The 17,284-nt window shown below is 43.7% G+C and overlaps 1 protein-coding gene and 2 pseudogenes across 2 annotated transcripts in view; 1 reads left to right on the top strand and 2 right to left on the bottom strand.

The window, feature by feature from the left end:
* Bfar (bifunctional apoptosis regulator) overlaps positions 1 to 15,889 on the bottom strand; it is a 35,623-nt gene extending 19,734 nt beyond the window's left edge. The window contains exon 1 of the mRNA XM_034505358.2: positions 15,748 to 15,889. The gene's annotated coding sequence lies outside the window, so the exon portion shown is untranslated. The remainder of the gene's footprint in view (positions 1 to 15,747) is intronic.
* On the top strand, positions 3,082 to 4,204 carry LOC117710501 (large ribosomal subunit protein eL6-like; annotated as a pseudogene).
* Positions 10,204 to 15,732, bottom strand: LOC117710500 (periphilin-1 pseudogene; annotated as a pseudogene). Its single transcript, XR_013111502.1, has 3 exons — positions 15,495 to 15,732; positions 14,930 to 15,031; positions 10,204 to 11,737 (listed from the first exon to the last, which is right to left on the bottom strand). The product of XR_013111502.1 is annotated as a periphilin-1 pseudogene, transcript variant X3 (transcript).
* Positions 15,890 to 17,284: the final 1,395 nt, after the last annotated feature.

Here is a 17,284-nt window from a genome sequence, read left to right as displayed (position 1 = left end):
CACTGTTTTGTATTTTCGTCAAAACCAGCAAGTGACAAGGCTGTGATCTGATATGGTGTCTCCTATGCCAGGTTAATGAGGATGGCAGATGGCTGATGAGAGCACATAAAAATTTCAGATGCAATGAAGTCAGTGAAGCTGAGTTCTACATGACAAATCTCTCTGTGAATGGGGATGGGCTGGACTAAGAATAACTATAAACAAGTCACAAAGATGTCTTATTTACTGCTCTGTTGCTGTGTTAGAACACCATCACCAAGATAACTTACAGAAGGAAAGGGTTTTTGGCTTGCGCTTCCAGAGGAGTAAGAGTCCATCAAGGTAGGAAAGCACATCAACACAGCAGGCATGGCTGGATGAGGATGCTGCAAGCTCACACCTTGCATATTGAACACATGCACAAAACAGCTAGGTAGAAATGATGCAATCTTTAAATTCTCAAAGTCCACCCCCAAGGTGATACACTTTCTCTAGCAAAGCCACACCTCTTAAACTACCTGTTTTAGTTAGGGTTTTACTGCTGTGAACAAACATGACCAAGGCAACTATTATAAAGACAACATTTAATTGGGCTGGCTTACAGGTTAGAGGTTCAGTGCATTATCAAGGCAAGAACATGGTAGCATCCAGGCAGGCATGGTGAAGGAGGAGCTAAGAGTTCTACATCTTCATCTGAAGGTTGCTAGCAAAATACTGGTTTCCAGACAACTAGAATGAGGGTCTTAAAGCCCACACCCACAGTGACCGCCTACTCCAACAGGGCCACACCTTCTAATAGTGCCACTCCCTGGGCTTAGCATATACAAACCATTACACTACCCAAACAGCTCTCTATAGTAACTAGGAACAATTCAATTGCCCAAGTCTCTGGGCGACATTTACCATTCAAACCACCATATAGGGTATTAATGCCTGGTTCTAAGAAGGCAGAAAACAGAATACAAGGGCTAGGGATTAGTGCTGTGGGACCTGGGACCATGAGGAAAATATATAATGTTCAGAAAATACATACGAGCCGGGCTGTGGTGGCGCACGCCTTTAATCCCAGCACTTGGGAGGCAGAGACAGGCGGATTTCTGAGTTCGAGGCCAGCCTGGTCTACCAAGTGAGTTCCAGGACAGCCAAGGCTACACAGAGAAACCCTGTCTCGAAAAAACCAAAAAAAAAAAAAAAAAAAAAAAAAAAAAAAAAGAAAGAAAATACATATGAATTAAGGGAGGGGCAAACAGTTCTTGCCAGGTCAGCATGGATGCCTAAGTTTGGAGCCTCAGCACCCATGGAAAGGGGTGGTGTGGGCTTGTAAGTCCACACTATCAAGGAACCAAAGGCAGGGAGGAGATACATGCAGTTCACTGGCCAATCAGTCTAGCTGAACTGATTTCTAAATAGGCCTCTGTGTCAAAAAATTAAGTGGACACTTTTAATTCCAGCACGTGTGAAAAGAGGCAGTTGGGTATCTGTGAGTTCTTGGCCAGCCATGGCTATACAGCTAAACAGTGAGATCCTGTCCCTGTCTCAGGGAGGAAAAAGTTGGGGAGCATTCAGGAAGACATTCAAATCATATTATATAAACATTCAAAAGACTTCTCCTTTATATGCAATGCATTCTGTGGGGATCACACATATCCCAACCCAAAAAGTTGCCTGTGGTGGATGGAGTAAGAAAGGTACCATGCTGCTGGGCTTTGTGGGACAGCTTTAACCCCAACACTTGAGAGGCAGAGGTAGGTAAATCTCTTGAGTTTGAGCCCAGCCTGGTGGAGGAGGGCCAGGGCTGCACAGAGAAGCCCTGTCTGTGTGGGGGGTGGGGGCAGGAGAGGAGGGAGATGATATGACAAAACAAACAAAAAAGACCCTCATAGGCTCATATATTTGAATGCCAGAGAGTGGAACTATTTCAAAGTACTAGAGTAATTAGGAGGTGTGGCCTTGTTGGAGGTGTATCACTGAGGGCTGGCTTTGACATTTTAAAAGCCCATGCCAGATCCAGGCTCTCTCTTTGCCCAGAGATCAGGATTTAGCTCTTAACTACTGCAACAGTGCCAGCATGCCACCATGTTCCCTGTCATGATAATAATGGATATATATATATATATATATATATATATACATTTACATATATATAGATATATGTATATAGATAGATAGATATAGATATATCTAAAGTTTAGAAAAGTTGCCCCTCTGAATGGATGACAAGACTCCTAAAAGGATCTGTATGTAGTAAGCAGCTGGAGACGTGAAACTGTAACTGGCAATGAGAATGAGGTTAAAAGCATAAACTTCAGAGTCATTTGCAAAGAAATTAATGTATATTGAAGTTAATTTCTAAAGAAACAGCCTACTAGCTTGCTGCACCAGCAAGTGGCAGTGGCTAAAGGTGATTGCTGCCAAGCTTGGCAACCCGAGTTTGATCCTTGGGAGAGAAACGATTCCAGCAGATTGGTCTCTGACCCCATTTGTGATCTGTGCCACAGGCTCTCCTTTCCTTCACACAATAAATGTAACAAAAATTAAAAACTGGCTGGTCATAGGAAGGTGGTGGTACATGCCTTTAATACTTCAAGCATTCAGGAGACGGAGTCTGCTGGATTTCTGTGAGTTCAAGGCCAGTCTGGTCTACAGACCAAGTATTAGGACAGCCAAGGCCACAAAGAGAAACCCTGTCTCTAAAAAACAAAAACAAAAAAACCCAAAACAACTGGTTTGCCTACTTGAATTGAGAGAAAAAAAAAAAACAGCCACAAGATATTAAAGATATATTTGATAAATCATATTATATAAAGCTAGGCTCAGTAACTCTCTTGTAAAACTCCTTCTAGGACTGGAGAGATGGCTCAGTAGTTAAGAACTATTCTTCCAGAGGTCCCGAGTTCAACTCCCAGCAACCACATGGTGGCTCTGAACCATCTGTAATGAGATCCGATGCCCTCTGCTGGTGTGTCTGAAGACAGCAACAATGTACTCATAAAATAAATAAATAATTCTAAAAAAAAACCAAACCAAACCAAAACAACAAAGGCAGGGAGATACCTGTGCATTTAAGACCAGGCATGTGACAGTGAGTTCCAGGCTGGCCAGGCTACAAAAAGGAATCCTTACTGGGTGTGGTAATACACATCTTTAATCCCAACATCTGGAGAGGGAGAGGCAGGTGCATCTCTGTGATTTTGAGGCCACCTTGTCTACAGAGCTATTTCCATGACAGCCACGGCTGTTACATAGAGAAACGGCGTCTTGAAAACAACTCTTTCCTGTCTTGCAAGATGGTGGGTGAAAAGGCAGAGAAGCCCGATAAAAAGGAGAAGAAACCTGCGGCCAAGAAGGCTGCTGCCTCTGGTCCCCGTGCTGCCGGTGCAGCTAAAAAGGGTAAACCTAAGGGTAAAAAACTCAAGAAGGCGAAGCCCCATTGCAGCTGGAACCCTGTTCTGGCTAGAGGAATTGGCAGGTACTCCCGATCAGCTACGTATTCCAGAAAGGCCTTGTACAAAAGGAAATATTCAGCTGCCAAGACCAAGGTTAAAAAGGAGAAGGTCCTTGCTACTGTCACAAAAACAGCTGGTGGGGACAAGAATGGTGGCACCTGGGTGGTGAAGCTTCGGAAAATGCCTAGGTATTATCCTACGGAAGACGTGCCTCGGAAGCTGCCGAGCCACGGCAGACAGCCCCTCAGCCAGCACGTGAGGAGGCTCCAGTCAGGACTGTTCTGATCATCCTCACTGGGCGCCACAGAGGCAAGAGAGTGGTTTTCCTGAAGCAGCCACTGCGTCACTCCCAGGACTGTCCTGATCATCCTCACCCGGTGCCACAGGGGCAAGAGAGTGGTTTTCCTGAAGCAGCCGGGCAGTGGCTTGCTACTTGTGACTGGACCTCTGGCTATCAACAGAGTTCCTCTGGGCAGAACGCACCAGAAGTTTGTCGTGGCCACCTCTACAAAAGTTGATATCAGTGAGGTTAAAAATCCCCAAACACCTGACTGACGCTTACTTCAAGAAGAAGCAGTTGCGCAAGCCCAGGCATCAGGAGGGCGAGATCTTTGACACAGAGAAGGAGAAATACGAGACTACAGAGCAGCAAAAGGCTGATCAGAAAGCTGTGGACTTGCAGACTTTGCCAGATTAAAGCTGTTCCTCAGCTCCAGGGCTACCTGCGATCTCAATTCTCCCTGACAAACCGGATGTATCCTCACAAACTGGTGTTCTAAATTGCTTACAACCTAATTAAACAGGTTCATATGTTTAAAAAAAAAAAAAAAAAAGAAAAGAAAACAACAAATCTTTACCATCAGAAACCATGCCTGAAAACATAACAACCTAGGTCAAATTAGTATGACCTTGCCACAGACAACCACTCCTGGAAACTACCAGAAAGGGTACAATGTGACCCTCAGTTCAGGCTCTTTGTTGGTTGTTCTCCCATCTGTATGAACTGGAGTTACTTCCATGGGTAAGAAAGTTGTGCTTTTAGACAATCGACAAAATCTAGTTGTGACACTCAGGTTACAAGCGCTGGTGCTTTGACTTTGGTATATACATTCTGCTGTCCAGTGTTGCATAAAAGGCCTTTTAGAAGCCCCTGCACCTGAGGATGTTTACAGTAATGTGGCCAGTTTGGGGGTGGGGGGCAGGAATTGCTGTCTGAAAGCTACTTCTCAATGAAGTCTACTTAGAATGCAGGTTGGCTACCTTCTCACTTGTCTTTCTTTCACATCAGAGGCCCTGAAGGGAAATGGACAAGGCTGGGCTTAGGGAAATCTTTCCACTCACACTTCCAGTGTGCTCCTGTTCATAGGATACTACATGTTAATTACCTAGTTCAAAACTAATGGGAATATATATCTGAGTGTGTGAAAGCGATAACTGGCTGGCCCCCAGGAGTAAAGAGAGGAACAGAACTCCACAAGTCTGTATAGGAACAGAGCCATTCCAAAATAGCTGGTGTTTCCAAATGAACAGTAGAGTCCTGGAGCCTAAAGAGGCAAGCCAGGTCTGATCTCCATGCCCTGCCTATATGCAAGGAACGGGCACTTGCCGCATAGCAGCCTGCGGTTTCTGTTAGGTTCTTAGGATTACCGCCAAAACAAGATTAAAGATTAGTTAGTGTCCATCAGGATAAAGGTCTCTTCAAGAATTATACTCTTTTACTTTGGGAGGTGGTGTGAGACCCTGACTGACCCGCCATAACAATCAAGGGAACAGAGAGGGCGAATTAAAGACACAACCACCCCACTGGTCAGGCTGTTCCCGATAACAGAGAAAAAAGTTTAAAAAAAAAAACAATTCGGAGAAAAAAATGCAGAATGTACTGACTAGTAACCGGCTGTGTCCTCCACAGCCCTAGATAAACACAGCCTGCCAGAAATAACTGCCTGAGTGAGCGCGGCCAATACGTTTAAAGGCTAAGTTGAGTGTCCAATAAGGTTTAGACAAGTTTTGCTGTTGCTAAAGTTGCCTATGCTAGACTATAAAAAGTGTGTGCTTTAAAAATTAGGGATCCTTCCTCCTGTGAGAGTGAAAAGACCCTGGCACTTTTCCTCTTGCTGTTTGCATCAATCTCGGTCTCCGTTTCTGTACACTGAGACTTGAGGTTAGAATGGGCCAGAAGAGCCCCTAACAATGACAAAGCATTATGGTCCAGCAGGAACCATTTCCTGTCGTTCACTAGCTTTTGTCAGTATCCACCAACCTGCCAAAGCAACATCTGGTCTGCAGCAGGCTGGCTTTCTTCTCCAGCCCCTCCTTCCTTCTTTTTTTTTTTTTTTTTTTTTTTTTTTTTTTTAAAGATTTATTTATCTTATGCATGAGTATACTGTCGCTGTCTTCAGACACACCAGAAGAGGGCATCAGATCCCATTACAAATGGTTTTGAGCCACCATGTGGTTGCTGAGAATTGAACTCAGGACCTCTGGAAGAGCAGTCAGTGCTCTTAACTACTAAGCCATCTCCCAGCCCTAGAAGGAGCCCCTCCCCTCTCCATTTTAATGCTGTTAGTCCCAGGACTTCTCAGCTTTTGCCCTTGATGGGCTGCCTTGATAGTTGAAACTGTGTACAAAGTTGTTTTTAAGCTAACTAGCTTTGGAATAGTCAACTGTTGAAGTTGAAGTTCTGATTAGTTTTTCCATCTTGGTTTGCTATCAGGCTCAGAAAGTGGTAGCTTGGGTCTTTCACACATTTTTCTAGACTCAATTTCCATTTTGCTTTAGGGTGGGAAACCTGCTTGTGTGTGAAACACTCAGGATAATGTGAGGGGCAGGGACCACAAAAGGGTTTAAAAGAGTAGCCTCTGATAACTTGGGCCCTTCCAAGGTATCTATAAACTCTCTCTATATATGTATATTTAATTCTGTGACCGGTCTCAGACTGTAACCCACTAGGACTGAATGCAGTAGTTCTGGTGCTGCTATTAGAGGTATGTATGCAGCACCATGTCTATCTCGATATGACACCCCCAGCCCCAGCCCTTTAAGCCATAGTTAACTGGTGAAGTATAGTTATCTGAAAATCTGTGAAAGAAAAAGGATGCTAGGATGCACACAATGTACCCAATGATGGTTTGCTATCAAAGAACCTGAGATAAAAGATTGTGTCCATTCCTCTTGTAAGCGTTTGGTCTGGTCCTCACGGACAGTTACTTAGAGGGCCACTCACCACCAGTAGCCCTATTATCAGCTATTATCAGTAGCCCTATTAGCAGCTTTGTCAGCTGCTCATATGGCAAAGTCACTACCACTTAGCCAATTACCAATATTGTGAGAGCTAAAGTTAGGTTTTAATTATTGTACCTAAGAGAGCCATAGAATAAAACTGTTTCTAACCTTTGTAAACCCACTTGCCCAAGGACAAATACCTTTTGAAATGCTGGAGGCTATTGTTTATGTAAGACAAAAATCCATGTGTTTTCACTCCCCTAAACAAGTTTGTCTAACCTAACTGTACTGAATTTGCTTAGTCACATGTAGGTGGGAGGTGCACAGGCAGGAAGTACATCAGGATGTACGCCTGCCCTTTATTGGACCTGGTGGGAAATACATAGCCTTATGGGTTTGCCTTTATAGCCTCTGCAAAACATGATTCATCACCATTTTCTGGGAGCACTGGAATGGATTTGGCCAGAGTTCATAAGCCTAGCCAGGATTAAATTAAAGCTTGCTTCAAACTGGGCTCAAAATTGTGGAAGTGGGATTAACAATCTCTCTCCAACTGTCCATCCATCTCCCTCTTCTTACTTTATTTGTGGTCATTAGCAGAGCTCTCACTTTATCTCCAGATCAAGAGCTCGTCTCTTCCACTAGCCTCACCTAATACCTTTGGAAAACTGGACCTACTTTACAACAATTATTATCAGCTGGACGGTAGTAGCAAACACCTTTAATTCCAGCACTCAAGAAGCGGAGACAGGTGGATCTCTGTGAGTTGGGGACCAGTCTGGTCTACAGAGCAAGGTCCATGAAAGCCAGGACTACACAAAGAAACCCTGTTTTGGCAAGCAATTTTACCAACTGAGCTATTTTGCAGGCTCCTGAAAACTGGAGTATGGTGGTTCACATCTGTAACACTAGTCCTGGGAGGCTGCAACAAGAGGATTGCTGCCCTTTCATGTCCAGCCTGGCTTATATATTGAGATCACTTAAGCCTGTCCCTACCCTCCCAAAATGCAATCTGGAGCTTTTCTCAGTACTTCAATGAGTGTTTGCTTTAGACACGTGTATGCCCATGACTAAAGCGCCCTCTCCTCAAGCATTTGAGGCTTTGTCCACTGTTTGTTGTTTCAGAGGTGCCCCCTTTTGTCATCTTGTTGCCAGTTCTGAGGCCATATTGCCTGTTGCCAGCTCTGAGGCCATACTGGCTGGTGTTTACTTCAACCCATGGCTGTGCCTCCAGGGTATGGAGCATGATGGCAAGGAGATGGTGGTGGAACTGACAGAGGAGGTGACACAAGTACAATCTATGGTCACTTGATTCCATTGCTTCTGGGCCATCAACAGTGAAGGAGAACATCATGCCAAGGGCATGCTGAAGATTAAAGTAGTTTGCTCTATGTTATATAGGAGGCAGAGAGAGCAAGCTCTGATTATTTTGAGACAGGATCTTACTCTGTAGCCCAGGCTAACCACCAAATGATGGCAATCTCATCCTCCTAAGTGGTGGATTACAGGCCTTGCCACCTTGACCAACTTAATCCAATAAATGTTATTGAGTTTATCAAGTAAGAAACCATTTAATCTAGGTTTAAGAATGTCTTTACCAGGCCTTGTGTGGTTCATGTCTTCAATCTGAGCACCAAGAAGGCAGAGGCAGGTGAATTTGAGGCTAGCCTGGTCAACTTAAGAGTTCTAGGCCAGGCAGAATTATATAGTAAGATCCTATCTCACAACCCCCACCCACACCCCAAAAACCTCCAATAACAGTACAATAGCAACAACAACAAAACAAACATGGGTTGAGGAAAGCACTCAGTTGCTAAGTGCTTGCTGTACAAGCCTGAAGACCGAAGTTGGATCTCATAGTTTAAAAGATAAACAAATAAATAAGGTGGGCTGGAGAGATGGTTCAGTGGTTAAGAGTTATTGAATGCTCTTCCAAAACACCCAGGTTCAATACCCAGCACCCACGTGGCAGGTCACAACTGTCTGTAACTCCAGTTCCAGAGGATCTGATACCCTCACATAGACATAACACCAATGTACATTAAAAATAAATAAATAAATAAATAAATAAATAAATAAAAAAAAAGGCATGTGTGGCTTATTATAATTACAAAGCTGAGAGCTGGAAACAAATAGGTCCTATAACCTAATCAATGAGTTCCAGGCCCAGTGAGGAGATGGAACCTGATGTACCCTGACCTCTGGCTTCCATGTGCACACATATATATTCAAATAAAACCAACCCAAACTCAGTTATTATGATTGAAATTATACCTAAAATTTGAGGTCTATTTCAGATTCAGCCTAAAAATTTTTTGCAACCATCTCTTTGCGAAGATATTCAGTGTGAGCAAAATAACCCCACGTGGGGCTGAAGAGGTGATGACTCAGTGGTTAGAGCAATGGCTGCTTTCCAGAGGACCATCCCAGTACCTACAAGGCAGGACACAAATCTGTAACTCCAAGTCAGGGGACCTGGTGTCGTCCTCTGGCTTCTGCAGACAAAAACACTCATACATTTTCTTAATTCACATAAGATAGAAACTTTAAAGAATGTCATCCTAAAGATACTATCCTAACAAAGTATCTATTAAGTCTGAGCTGGAAGGACTGATTTACTCCTTTATCACCTAGTACACACCAAGGTGCTGCAACAGTACAGATGAGAAAAATAAGCTAGGATTTGACAACACTATCTGGGACATGAACTCCAACTGTTAGCTCTTGCAATGTTCCACAAAGAACATTCACAATCAAATTGGGAGGCCAGGCCTAGTCGGGGATAACACTATAAATGCTGGCAGAAAACAGAAAGTATCCACCCATCTCTTGTGACTACCAAATAAAAATTAATGTGCCCAGACTAAGTGAGCCAAAGGTCAGGAATGGCAGTAAGAACCAATTGTCAATAAACAGAATAGAATGTTAGTGGAATAACATAGACAATAAACCTGGCTCTTCTATTAATAAGACAGAAAGCATTTCCAGTCTGTCTAAAACTCTATTTTTCCAATTCCAAAAAGACTCTTTCTGGAGAAGGCCCGCAGGTCACTAGGTTAAAGGTAACATGCTCCATTAGACCCTGACTTGTTGTTTGAACAGATTGCTTTAAGCTGTGTTGGGCACGACAAGGGCAGGCTGGGATCATCAGGCTGAGCTTGTCATCTGCTGTCCCCATGGCAGACATTCTAGGACCTATTCTGCACTACACAGGGTACAGCAGTAGTTGTTCAACAACTCAGAAAGCTATTAAGAACAACAAAACAAATCCCCCCAAAACCCACAATACCCCTTAAACCAAAAGCTTACAGGGGATACCAAGTAACACATGCCCTAATAATAGCTGGTTTAAAATATTCATTCTGATGCTGGGATTATAGCTCAGTGGTGGATCAGATGCCTAGAATAACAAAATTCTGAGCATAATCCCCAGTACCTCACAGATATGTCAATTTCAACTCATATTTACAAACTCATGTGTCATTTGAGGATTCAGTTCATCCACATATTTTATTCTCTTAAGGTACCAAAGTACTAGTTTATTAAGAAAACATACTTTAATGTAGGATAATTTTAATAAAAGCAACAAAGCCCAAGAAAACAAGCCAAAAGTCAATAAAAATCACAACTCAAATCCTAATATTTTTACATGCTACCATTTACTATGAAGTTCAATTGCTAACCATAAAGAACACTTGGGCCATACATTAACTACTTGGAAGACTATAGAACATGAGTAAGTTAGCCTCCCCAGCAGGCTAAAACACAAACTGATCACTGGTGAGTGTGTGAATCACGAGGTTCCGTAGGTAGAAACATTTCTGAAGATTATTTTAAGCTGACCGTTTCAGATGTTTACTAGACACTGAAGTATTTCAGAACAAAAATTCCATACGTGAAGTATTTATGCAATTCTGGAATGACAATCAAGAAATATTTTCTGCTAGAGCACCAGTTCTTAGGAAGCAGCAGCATCATACTCTTCAATGAACTGCCGGAGCTCTTTCACACAGCGCTCACTTATTTCATGTAGATTCTGCCTAAGGGCAAACTGAATGGGCCTTTCCAATGAAGGGTCTTTGTCAACCAGCATTTTCACCACCATTCCAAAGGTCTCACAGTCCTGGCAGTAGGCTTGTTCAATTTCCTTGGTTTTTGACACTATTGCTTTATGGCGATTGGCTACTTGTTCATTGATGAATTCTGTGTCATCTTTTTTGTTTGACTCAGGTTCTTGTGACTGATCCATAAGTACTGGGAATCCAACTTCAAACTCAGAAATTTTAGGTAAGTCACTTTCATCTGCCATCTCTGGTTTTTCTACAGTGTGCCTATTTGCAGCTTTAGGAAGTCCCTTTTCATCAAACCTTTTGAGTTTGTTTAACATTTCTGATGAAGGAACAGCTGAAGAACTTTTTGGGTGTGTGTCTCTTGATGTTTTCAAAGACTGGCCAGGCCTCTTTTTACTTCCTTCACTGCGCCGTTTGTAGGAGGAATGAGCATGCCTGGACTTCCTAAGCTCTGACCCATGGGAAGAATGCAGTTTGCTTTGTTTTGAAGAGTGCCTTTCACTGGATCCAGATCTGCTATGTGGGGAGGTCTTTCTATCTATACCTGATTTTCTGGAAAAACAAGAAGCCCCTTTATGGGGAGATTGTTGTTTTGAATAATGGGAAGAGGAGGAACATTTTCTTCTAGAGTCATCTTTCTCAACCCCACACTCATGCTGTCGGCTTGCAGAAAGATCATCTCTTGTTTTCCTCAGGGCAGATTCATCACTAGAGGCATTCTGAGGTACTTCATCATATGATCTGTTAGACCACATCTCATCTCTTCTGTTCACGGATCCTGGACGGTGACCAAGGATGACTGGGATATGAAGCATGGAAGGTTGGGCTAGCCACAAGTTCACCAAGACAATCCTAATAGTCCTTTGATGGTCACTGAGATACTAGCCTCAAAATTCACCTGCACACTAGATAGGCTGGACTCTAGGAGACTTGGACTTCAGTGTAAATTGATGACTCCAGGTTCCAGGACGCTGGCACGAGGGCTGCCACAGGAGCAGTTAGAGATCTGGTTGGCATGTGCTGCTGAGTAAAAGTTAAGTATAAACTGTCTTGTATTACTTTCTGTAGGAACAATTGATGGGCACTTCTGAAAGGTTAGTGTACACCTCTTACAGATTTATAAAAATTTTAAAAAGGGGTCAAGAGGATCAATACCTGTCCATACCAACTCTTAAGACAAGTCATTCTGTAAACCTAATCATCCCCAGGTTGGCCTTGTCTCCTCAATGTAACTAAGATCTCTATCAGAAAGAGGCCTGTTCCCCACCCACAATCCTCCAGAGTAACACTGTGCTGGTTATTTCAACAAGATTCAGCTGGGAGTAGTAGTGCATACCTTTTAATTCCAGCACTCAGGAGATGGAGGCAGGAGGATCTCTGTGAGTTCAAGGCCAACCTGGTCTACATAGCAAGTTTCAGGACAGCCAAAGCTACATAGTGATACTGTTTCAAAAAACAAAAGCAATCGAACAAACAAATGAGCAAAATTACTGACTTCCTAACCTGAATCAGAGAAGTGACCTAGCTCTATAATCTTTTTGTCTATTAAGCTATTAGAATAATGGTTTCCACCTTCCTAATGCTGCAACCCTTTAATACAATTCCTCATGTGTGGTGACCCCCAACCATAAAATTATTTTTGTTGCTACTTCATAATTATAATTTTGGTGTTTATGAATCATTAATGTAAATATCTATGTGTTCTGATGGTCTTAGGCAACCCCTGCAAAAGCATCATTCAACCCCAAATTTGTTGAAACTCACAGGTTGAGGACCGCTGCACTAGAAGGAAGTAAATCTATCATAGAGTCAAGATTTTCCTTTATGCAAGCCCATTCACCTTCACTTTCAATCCTGCCAAAAGCAGAATTAATGATATGATTCAAATGTGGCAGGAGATTTCAGGTTCTGTAGGCTCTTCCCCCAATACAGCCGCCCTCTTGAGTCTCACCTACCTCTTAGAAAAACAAAATGCTCTTGCTGACCTTACTCTTATACTTTGCAAATATTATTCCAGCCACACCTGTCTCTCCAAATCTGGGACTCCTTGAATTCAAGTCAAGTCACAGAATCCTATTATATCACAGAATAGCTACAACGTGGGCTCTACATATTTGCAGATGAAAACTGAAGCAAACAAATATCTGACTCTTCGTTAATGTAACTCTTAATACCTTGAACAGAATCCCGTGGGAAACTTCAAGAACTTGAACTAGAATGTCTGAGAATAAGGCAGGAGAGCACACAGTCCTTCTCTGGTATCTGCTCTAGGACTTCCCAGAGGTGCCTGAATTTGTGGGTGTGCAAGTCCTTTCTGGGCAAGGACAGTGTTTACTGTCTCCTATATCCCTCAGTCTTCTCTGCAACCCCTCTGGTTTCTGTGCAGCCTTGCTGTCCTGTCACTCACAGAGGTCCACACACCTCTGCACCCTGAGGTGGGGATTAAAGGCTGTGCCACCACCACCAGGCTCCTTTAGTCATCTCATATACATGCTTGTTATACAAGCAACCACAGTAAGCCTGACTACAAAGTACACATGATCAAAATACCAGGCAAACACTGTCCAGAGAGCTGGAGAGGCTAAGGATCTAAGAGACGGTAGGAAGCTATCGAAGGCTATGTGCACTCACACATAGCCTCATTTCTCTGGATTCAGTGTAGTGCTTAACATATGGGGAAAAAAAAAAAATCAAACCTTGCTTTTTGGAACTGCCTGGATTTTTCTGGCAGGACTGAAGGTAGAACTCAGGACCACTGTACATGATAAATAAACACCATACGACTAAGCTACATTCTCCAGCCCATAATTGAACTGAATTTTTCCCCCTCATCCACTGTTGAACTTGCAGATATGCAATCCATGGATATGGACCTGACTATGTAACCGAAACAAGTTCTTTACAAGATTATCATGAGCCTGGAAGTTGAGAACTACATGTAATCTGCATGTAAATGCTTAACTATGTCTCAGACTAGGTATAGCTAAAGTTAAATAAACTTAAATAATGCTCACTTCCTATTCTCTTTTTGTTAATCTCTCTTCTTCAATGCTTGAATCATCTCCCTAGAGCAAAATTCCCATCAAATTGCTCAACACCTTCCCCACTAAACTAGATCCAATGACACAAGCCTGTAACCCCAGCAGCTGAGTGGTGAAGAACTAGGACTTCAAGGCCATCCTTTACCAGCCAGTGAGTGACCCGTGAAACCATCTCAAAACAAAACAACACTCCCTACTACAAAATAATAAAAAATAAATAAATAAAACCTACATTTGTGGTTTTATTCAGTGAAGAATATGCATGGCGAAGTAGTAAACTAACTTTTCTAGTGCTGGGAACTGAAGCCAGGACTTTGTTCACTCTGAATACACTTTACTACAGAGGCAGTACCTTCAGCCTCAATCCATATAACTACGGCTTTCAACTTACAATCTTCCTGCCTTGGTCTACCAAGTAATTAAAGGTCTGTGCCATCAGGCTTTGGCTTGGTAAGTGTTGAGACACCATCATGTCTGGCCGTCAAATTAACATTTTCACTTATAGCACAAACTCTTGAGCCAGAGTGATCAAGTTAAATCTTAGCTCAACAAACCATTAGTTGCTTGATCTCGGGTAAGTCATTTACCTTTCTTTGTATCACCTGTACAATGGGAATAATAACCATATATCACAACTCAGAATAGTTCCTAGTACACAGTAGGTCCCATGAAAATGTTACTTCTATTACTAAGATTAGACTCTGTTCATAGACCACCTATATAAGTTTCTGCTCCTTGAGTGTTTTTTTCATATTCTCTTCCTCCTGAAACGACTAAGGTAATGCCATCCTGTTTTGAATGTATTTTGTCTTTCCCCTTTCTCCAACCCAATGTCTGCCTTGCCAACCCATTTGAGGTTACTTTTTTTTTTTTTTTTTTTTTTTTTTTTTTTTGAGACAGGGTTTCTCTGTGTAGTCCTGGCTGTCCTGGAACTCACTCTGTAGACCAGGCTGGCCTCGAACTCAGAAATCCGCCTGCCTCTGCCTCCCAAGTGCTGGGATTAAAGGCGTGCGCCATCACTGACCCCTTAACAGTCACATCTTACTGAATACTGGCTACAGTGTGATTAGCATTTATAACGCCAGAGGGAAAGGGAAAAAAAGGGAGGGGGGTGTGTCTGAACAGGCCCAGACGGAGTACGGTTTTCTTATCAGGTTTATGAACGACATACCCAGGCATATACCGTGCACTTGGGTCGGGATACATTCTGGCTGTTTATAAAATAGCAGTGACAAAAATAAATAAAAGCTTCATTGGCACGTGCAGTCCGTACCTAAAAGGTGAAAGGAAAACTCCTTATTGGCCCCTCCTGGTGTGACGTTGGGGCCACTCCAAGGACGGACCAATGGGCTTCCGTGGGGAGGACCCAACGGCGACAGTTGAGGGCATGTTAAGGCTCCCACTTTCTCTTCTCAACCAAAGTTAGGGGTTCGCCCTTTGTCCAGTTAAAGGTCCCCAGTTAGACACATCGTACCTCTCTTAAAACACACCCACGCTCTCCTTAACACACGATTTCTGAGTCGTGAGTACGGGAATGAGAAGAGCTAAGCTCTAGGTCTGCCCCAGTGTCACTCTGGGATCTGATGTTCCGTTATCCACATTTCCCATTATAAACCCTCTGCCTTGGGACAGGAAGGTGCCTCGGATCTAGCTGACGTGGCGGGCAACCCCAGCCCGCAAGTGAGTGGAAGCAAGACCCCCTTCTTTGTCACCACCCCAGGGGCGAGTGCTCTGACCGAGACCCCGACGAGGGCGAGGACTAGAGACCCGCAGTGGCGTGCGTTTTCGTCTCGGAAGGGAAGGGGAACTCTCAAGCTGCCGTCCGCAGCCCGGCCGGGACGCGCCCAGGCTGGTGTGAGGAGGCCCGCGAGCCTGGGCCCACTCCGCCAGCGCGGCTCGGGGAGCGGGTTCAGTTCCGTCTCCCGCGCCGCACGCCCAAGCCAAGCGCCCTGCCGCCCCATTACCACCCCACACCGTGCCGAAGCTCACCTCGCCACTAGTCCTGTGACCCACTCGGCCACCGCTACCCGCCAGGACCCCGCGGAAGCAGAGGACAAGCGGCAGACTTCACTTCCGGAAATAACCTAGGCCTACGGGCCGACCAGGATCGGCTCCCGCAACCATAGAGGAGAGACCGCTTTAAGCTCTCGACCCCGCGCGACCTCCCCGCTGCCTAGAGCGGCTGCTCAAGGGACCGGCGGGGGCATGCGCACCAACGCGACCCCGCCCCTTCCTCTTCGTCTAATCCCAGCACAGAAGTCACCGCCCCGGGGTTGGGAGGTTCTCGTGTTTAGTTTAGCTTTATTCAGACATCTAAGTTTCTCACAGTGCCCCGTATGCACCGTAATAAATCTTAACTTCACATTTATGAAGAAAACCACAGAAATAGTGCTTAAAGTTTCCTTTATAGGGTCGGGATTTGGGATAAAACGGCGTTATCACGTTTACTCTGCAGCTACCCACTTTGATCTGGGGATCTGTTGAGAATTCAATTGTGCTGATTTCAGTCTATGACATTGTAAGACCAGGCTAGGCAGGCGGATCTCTGTGAGTTTGAGGCCAGTCTAGTTAGTCTACAGAGTGAATTCCAAGACAGCCAAAGCTACATAATGAAACTTTAAAAACGAAGAAAAAAAAGTTCCTGTTACTCAGATCTGATGTAAACCACAATCCCATTCACGTGGTATATGCATCCTAGTTCCTCCCCTTTCATTGTATCCTTGTAAAACCAGTTAACAGCCAACTGTGTAAACACTTCTATCTCTCCTATAAGCCAACAGGGGCTGCTCTCTCAAAACCCGATTTAGGATGAGATGGCCTGTTGGTCTAGGTGTAACCCCAAAATACAGCTTGCTTTAATTGGACAATCATGGATTTGGTCTTCTCAAAATTTTAACATCTTTACATTGTTGGAGATGGGGCTGGGAATAAAGCCCGGCTGGTCCACTGCTTGACTAACTAACATACTAGGTGTGCTGAGTTTGATTCTAGTAGCATATAAACGGAGCTGGGCTTGGTGGCACACCTGTAATCCCAGAATGAGGCAGAGAGTAGGCAAGAAGATTAGAAGTAGAAGGCTGTCTGGCGCGGTAGCACTTTAACCCCAGTGTTTGGGAGGCAGAGGCAGAATCTCTGTGAGTTCCAAGCCAGCCTGGCCTACAAAGTGAGTCCAAGACTGCAAGGGCTCTGTTGTACAGAGGAGCTCTGTCTTGAAAAAGAAAAGAAAAAAAAAATTCAAGACTATCCCTTAGCTGTAGAGTGAGTTTGAGATCAGCCATCTCTAAATGAATAAATAAGAGTGTTCCTTTCAAATTGCTAAAGAGTAGAAATGATCTGTGCCAGCAGAATTTACTTTCTAGAAAGTAATCTAGTAAAGGTATAAACTTGTTTTTTCTCATTGTGATAGAGGAGATACATAACAAAATTTACCATTTAAGGGTTTTTTTTTTTCCTTATTTAGACATAGTTTTTGTAGTCCAGGTTAGTCCTGAATTCAAGATCCTCTCAAACTCCCCAAATGGTTGGA

This window comes from Arvicanthis niloticus, chromosome 6, assembly GCF_011762505.2.
Source record: "Arvicanthis niloticus isolate mArvNil1 chromosome 6, mArvNil1.pat.X, whole genome shotgun sequence".
NCBI classification, from domain to species: Eukaryota; Metazoa; Chordata; class Mammalia; order Rodentia; family Muridae; genus Arvicanthis; species Arvicanthis niloticus.
The sequence above is the reverse complement of the archived record's forward strand: the minus strand, read 5'-3'. Positions and strand labels throughout refer to the sequence as shown.